The following is a 6,474-nucleotide window of genomic DNA, read 5'->3' as shown; positions in this document are numbered from 1 at the left end:
ATGTTGTCTGTTAGAGATTAGCCGTATGGATTGTGACATGCGTCTTCCTTTAGGTAGTCAATTTGGTTTAGGTTTGCGGCCAATAAATGTGTAAGAAAACTCCTATTTGCGGCTTAGCAAATGAGTAATAAATTTTAGTTTCCTCTTCTTCTTCCTTGGGCTGGTTTTGAACCAGATTTCTTCAAATTCTTAACTCTGTGTGTTAATTTTGTTGTGGAAACACAACACTGCACTTCCACCACCACTACCTCATCACCATTGTCACCAGCTTCCATGGACCACCACCCGGAAATACCACCAGACTGATATGATTATTAACAAATTTACTGTTTATTTAATAAAAGTATCTATTAAGATAATCATAAAACATTTAAAACATTAACAAAAAATTTAATAATGAAACTATATTTATTTAATGATGAATATTTAATGTTGTGAATGTTAAAGTGGGAGATTTCTTTTCCTCTAGGTTAGGAACTTAGGGTTGTCATTCAAAAATAGGTTGGAGCCCATCTTGTTGCAAAGCTCCCATCCAATTTCTTGTAATATGTTCCACTCTCCATCGTACTCTTTCACACTAAAGGAAAACCTGTTTAAAAATTATAAAACATTTATAATGAAAAATTAATAAAATATTAAGTGAAAGTTAATTTATAAAGATTATTATAAGATATTTATGATACAAAAATATATTTATAATGTAAGATTAATGAAAGTTTATTTATGAAGATAATCATAAGATATTTATAATATAGGATTAATAAAATATTTATTATGAGAAATTACTGATATACAACTATGATGTAAACCACCACAGCTGTTGATTTAGCTTTTCCTAAAAAAATCTTGGCCACTCTTTATCTTTCCATAATAGCAAGGGTGTTATATAAATTATGTATAATCATGTTAGGTTATTTATTGAAAATAACTTATAGTCAAATTATTCTGTACTTTGAAACATAAGCCCGGAGAACAGAGGCTTTTGTATACATGTAAGATTATTTTGTAAATACCAATCTATTTTCAAATTATAATGTGTAATCTAAATAACCTTATAAGTTTCTCTCTAAGTTTATCTATCAAGATGAAATCAAAATTCTATTTCCTCTAATGTCTAAACCTAGGAAAAAAAAATTGTGAATAAATGAAATCCCGACGACATGTGATAGCCAAATTTTCATAACCTGACTAATCACAAAATACAGGCACCCCTAAATTTCAACCATGAGGTTATTGTAATCAATAAGGTTATCTTTAAAAATGTATACTTCAGCTAAATATACAATACAACAATAATATTCAAGAAAATGATAGAAATTCCAAAAAATCATACATGAAACAATATACTAGATAAAAATCAAAATGATAGAACCCTGAACAATATATATATACACTAGGTATCACCCCGGCCTACGTCCGGGGATCAACCTTTTATTGTTAGCAATGCATGTTTGGTGTGCTTTTTGGCATATAATGGTGGTCTACGATATTGCCACCCATTTCAATTTCCGTTTATCTTCCCACCAACGTATTTTTTATTTTCACTCTTCAATGCTTAATTGCGCAATCATGTATCATCTCATGTAAACTAGAACACCAACTGATATAGTTCCAATTTCACTGATTTTATTTAAGTCGTACAACACTTTAGCCTTCCAAATAACGATATATGATGTATAAATTCATTGAGTTTGTTGAGGTATTAGAAATTGAATTACTACCATGTTGGAAAGAGTTACAATGTATTTCTTCATGCAGTGACGTCGCATCCATTTGTAATGGATGAAGCATTTCAATTATTTTCCAGAGAAGAAAACTTATTAGAAGATAATGGGTGCAGAATCGACTGTCACTTACCAAAGTACACTTGATTTGATATGAAACTGCAGCATATCGTAGCCTGTCAAATAACTTTTCCAACAAAATTTAACCTCACAAAAAAAACAAAACTAACTCTTGCATAGAACGACTCGATTTCGGGATCAATTGAAATTCCAGAGCACCCCATACTATTACTAAGCAAAATACGTGGTCTGCACCTAATTCTGTACCCACTGCAACTTGAACCGGTAGCCTATTTTTTCATTAAAACGCTAAAAAGTCAGATAAATAAAGGGTTTAAAGCCGCATAAAAGCAGTTATTGAATTATTTAAAATAATCAACCTTCATATGACAAACGTGACTCCAACCATATTATCGACCCACCTTCTACATAACGTGCCAAAGTATAGTGGCTATCACCTTGAGGAGGGTCTCGTACAAAGGTTGTAGGATCTTCGACAACTTCAATGCATTTTTTTTCACATGGATAGAATTTTCTACAATGACATGCTTCACCTTCATTGAACTTCACTATATACCCTGTAGCTATTATGTTTCTTTCTCTGTCTAGTAGATTCACTTTTCTTTGTGACAACCGTGATTCTGCTCATATTATCCATCCAACTTCAACATAACCCACCAAAATGTAGTGACCATCACCTTGAGGAGGTTCTGGTGCAGCAGCAGTAGGATGTTCAACAACTTCAATACATACTTTCTTCTCTTCGGGGTAGACTTTTCTACCATGGCACAATTCACCTTCCTTTACATTAACTGTGTACCCTGTTGCGACAATGTTTCTTTCTCTATCTAGTGAATTTACACTTTCTTTTGAAGAGTCCATGTTTTTATTGGAGCTTGGATGATTAATCGGGATAGGAGTAATCAATTAACAATGTGATTTAAGGAAATTTTTTGACACACCTGATCAGAAACTTTCTTCCTTCGATGATTGGAATTACACCTTTGATGTCCCCTTTACTATTGAAAATATGTGCCCGGAACTTCTATAAGGACAAATGATAAATATAAACGTAAAGCGTTTAAAGTTTATAGTAAAATTTAAAACCTACGACAGTTACACAAATGTATCATATATATATATGGAGTAAATTTAGAAGGCATGGTCGTTGAAATTTTAAAACACACTTAAATAAATATCAAATCCCGTTTCTTAAAATGATTTCCGGCCTTTTACTATATATGAAAAGAAATAAGCAACAGAAGTCTCGGGGGTTTGCTATTAAAGTTATTTTATTCTCATGATCAGTACTAGATATTACTGATGCATTGCGGTCACTCCAAATCAACATACCCAATAATAGTGGCTCAAAATATTACGTACATTGTTGCTACACCGCCAAACTTATTCTACAGACATCATATGTGATGGCGCTATTGATCAATTATTGGTGTTTTTATTTGGGGGATAAGCTGCGAAAATTTAATTTTGATGCCTCCTCCTTTTTAGTCTCGCACAAATTTCAGTTTAAGAGGAACCCAACTTTCTAAACTTGAAAACTTTTAAGCACTACAAATTCTTCTACGTCCATTTCCCATTTCAATAGAAGCACCAAATTTCTCCTTAATTGAAACTTGGCTTATATGGAATTTAACATTCCGATAATGATTGGGATGACGGCTACGATAGCCAACAATTTAAAAATTCCTTATCCCTATACGTATTTAGGTGAAGTTGTTAGTTAGGGTCTGCTTTTGTCGGGCCGCGAATAATATCTAACTTCGAAAACAATAAGATGCCTAAAATCAATGGTCACCAAATCAAACAACTAACAATTGATCGAGACCGTAGGATGACCGAAATCAATGGCCTTAATTGACCATAGAAAAATAACCTTCTTCCTTATAATATATATATATATAAAGGATTTTCTCATATGTTATTAGCTCAGAGTAGTTTAAGGCCACAGATGTACGTTTTGGTGGACGAAGATTGAGAGACAATTGAAACAATATTGAGCGGAACTATACTCTTAGATTTGAGTTTTTTCCTCTCCGCAATCTATCTCTCTTCCCAACTTTATTTCTGATTTTCGTTTGCTCTAAAGTAAGGAATTAGAGTTTTCAAACCCACTCATCCTACCGAATTTGAGCGACAAATCAATTGGTCAATTTTATGGGAAGTTAGGTTTGTTATTTTTAGTTGATCAAATTTTTCCATTTTGATTTTGATTTTGAGATGGGAATAAAAGAATATGTAATGAATTTTTCTCAAATAAACGTGTATTCATGGGATTGACAGAAACCGTGAATTTACCAATTGGAAGGAAAAATCAGGACTGGTCTTTATCTTCCTAACTTAGCGAAGCTTCATTGTATAAAACAATACAAAGAAATAGGCAGGAAAGTATGCATACCTAAGGTACATCCCTTACCATAACGACACCTCCCGATAATAAGTAATTTTTTGTGTATTGATTTTACCTTGTGCCCGATTGTTTGTAGTAATTATATAACATGACATTTTTTGGTTTATTTTATTTTGTTGATCTTTCACGTATTTTAACCGATATTATTTTATTAATAAGACCATCAACCACAACTTCTAATTTATAATGTTACTCATTTTGTAGCGACACAAAATTAACGTAGCCTATTGATTCGCACCAACCGCCGCCACCACTACAAAACCATCTAATACCATTTTTTTATCCCCACAACCACCGCGTCCTCCCGTTGGCCGTTTGTCGTACCTCTAATTTTAAATCACACACATCATGAGTAAATTTTTGATTGAACAAACTTAGGTTGTTAATTAATTTATTCAATGATATTTTTTATTGTTATATACTCTGTTGTATTGCAATCAATTTTATTTTAACCCGTTTTTGAATCAAGATGAAATCAAAATTCTATTTCTACTAAGTCTAAACAAATATGAACGAAAAATTGGTTCTTGAGAAAATATCACATTTCTAGACCAAAAAGTTTTGAATAGATTGAAATCCCGGCGACCTGTGATAGCCAAATTTTCATAATATGGCTAATCACAAATTTTTGTAGCTAAATTTTCATATTTTCACAAAATATGATATCTGTTTTTATCAATCGTGATGACCAACTACATCTTTCACGATACAATGTTGCATGTGTTGTAAATATACAGAACTAATAATGTTCACGACTATTCACCAACATCACCACTATAAAACCACCCTTCGACATTATTTTTTCCACCACCACTGATATTATCGCCTCCACCACCACCGCTTCTACCAGCCACTATTTCTTCCACTACTAACCACTAATTTCTATTGATATAGTTTTTATTAAAATTATTTATTAATGTAAATACACATATTTATTAGATTAATTAAGAGGACATTAAATGATGAAAATTTAATATATTATCCATTATGAGAGATTAATGAGACACTAATTAATAAAACACTCATAATTATTAATTTTAATTAAAGAAAACCACAACCATGGATTTATCTTTCCCAAAAATGAATCTGGACCACTCTTTAACTTGCCTAAGTTGTCCAAACTATGCTTTATAAGGGAGAAAAAGCAAATAAATAAGTTTGGCAAATTTACATGTCAGAAGTTAAAATATAATTTTATTGTTGTATTTTATTTTTTTAGTCAATTACTGTTATATTCATTAGACATTAAAATCATTAATTTTGAGGCAACAACAATTTTGATTCTAACTTGGAATTCTTCATAACAACTGTCAAGGCCAACTTGTTGAACGAGAAGCATCTGCATTTGGTAAAGTGATTCAAGGGATGGACACGGTATTTGCAATAGAGAGTGGATCCGGGACTTATAATAGGAGACCCAGGAAGAAGGTTGTTATTGCTCACTCTAAAGATATATCTATGAGCAAGTGGGACAAAAAACATGAAGAATTCTGACTATTCAACAAGTATTAGAATACAAATGGTTTGGAGCGTTTAATTTGCGCACTAGCACACTAGCTAGATAACAATGTTATACAATGTATATACACTCTCAGTTGTAGTCTTATGGATGAAAATTATAATTTTTTCATTTGTCTAATGAAAATTTTCTGATTAAGTATAAACAAAAATATTCTAAAGAAAACAAAGCTTGTACCTACACATGTTGGCCATAAATGCTTTCTAAGTCTTTGATTATTGATTTTAAAAAAAAATTCACACTGGTAAACGGTTATGTAAGGACATATCAGTGCGGGTACCATTTCGATAAGAATTTATTTCGCGACGTCTTTTTTGATATTCATTAGCAGATAAATTGGCATAAATGTTAATTTCAGAAGGATCACTTGGCCCTTTACCAGGTGCAATCATGACTTCAACTCCATACTCCGTGAATAAAAATCATTTTCCATGACGTGTCTTCTAATAAAGTTATGTATTGCAGATCATGTTATAACAACGTTTCTTTGCTTATGCAAGCTATAAGACAATATCATCCTCAAAATAGGAAACCAAGCTTTTATTACTCCGAAATACCTTTAAATTTCATTATGTAACGACGAGTGTGCATGGTTAAATTTTTCCCTTGCACTACGAGGTCTCATAGTTCCAGGGTAGTCATTGAAATGGTACCGTTGTCCCATGTATGAAGTTAAGTATCCTAGCATATGAGGATATCCCGAGTCTGCTACATAGTATTTTCCTCTACAATAATAATACTCA

Source organism: Papaver somniferum, chromosome 4 (genome assembly GCF_003573695.1).
Source record: "Papaver somniferum cultivar HN1 chromosome 4, ASM357369v1, whole genome shotgun sequence".
In the NCBI taxonomy this organism is placed as follows: domain Eukaryota; kingdom Viridiplantae; phylum Streptophyta; class Magnoliopsida; order Ranunculales; family Papaveraceae; genus Papaver; species Papaver somniferum.
Note: the sequence above shows the minus strand (reverse complement) of the source record.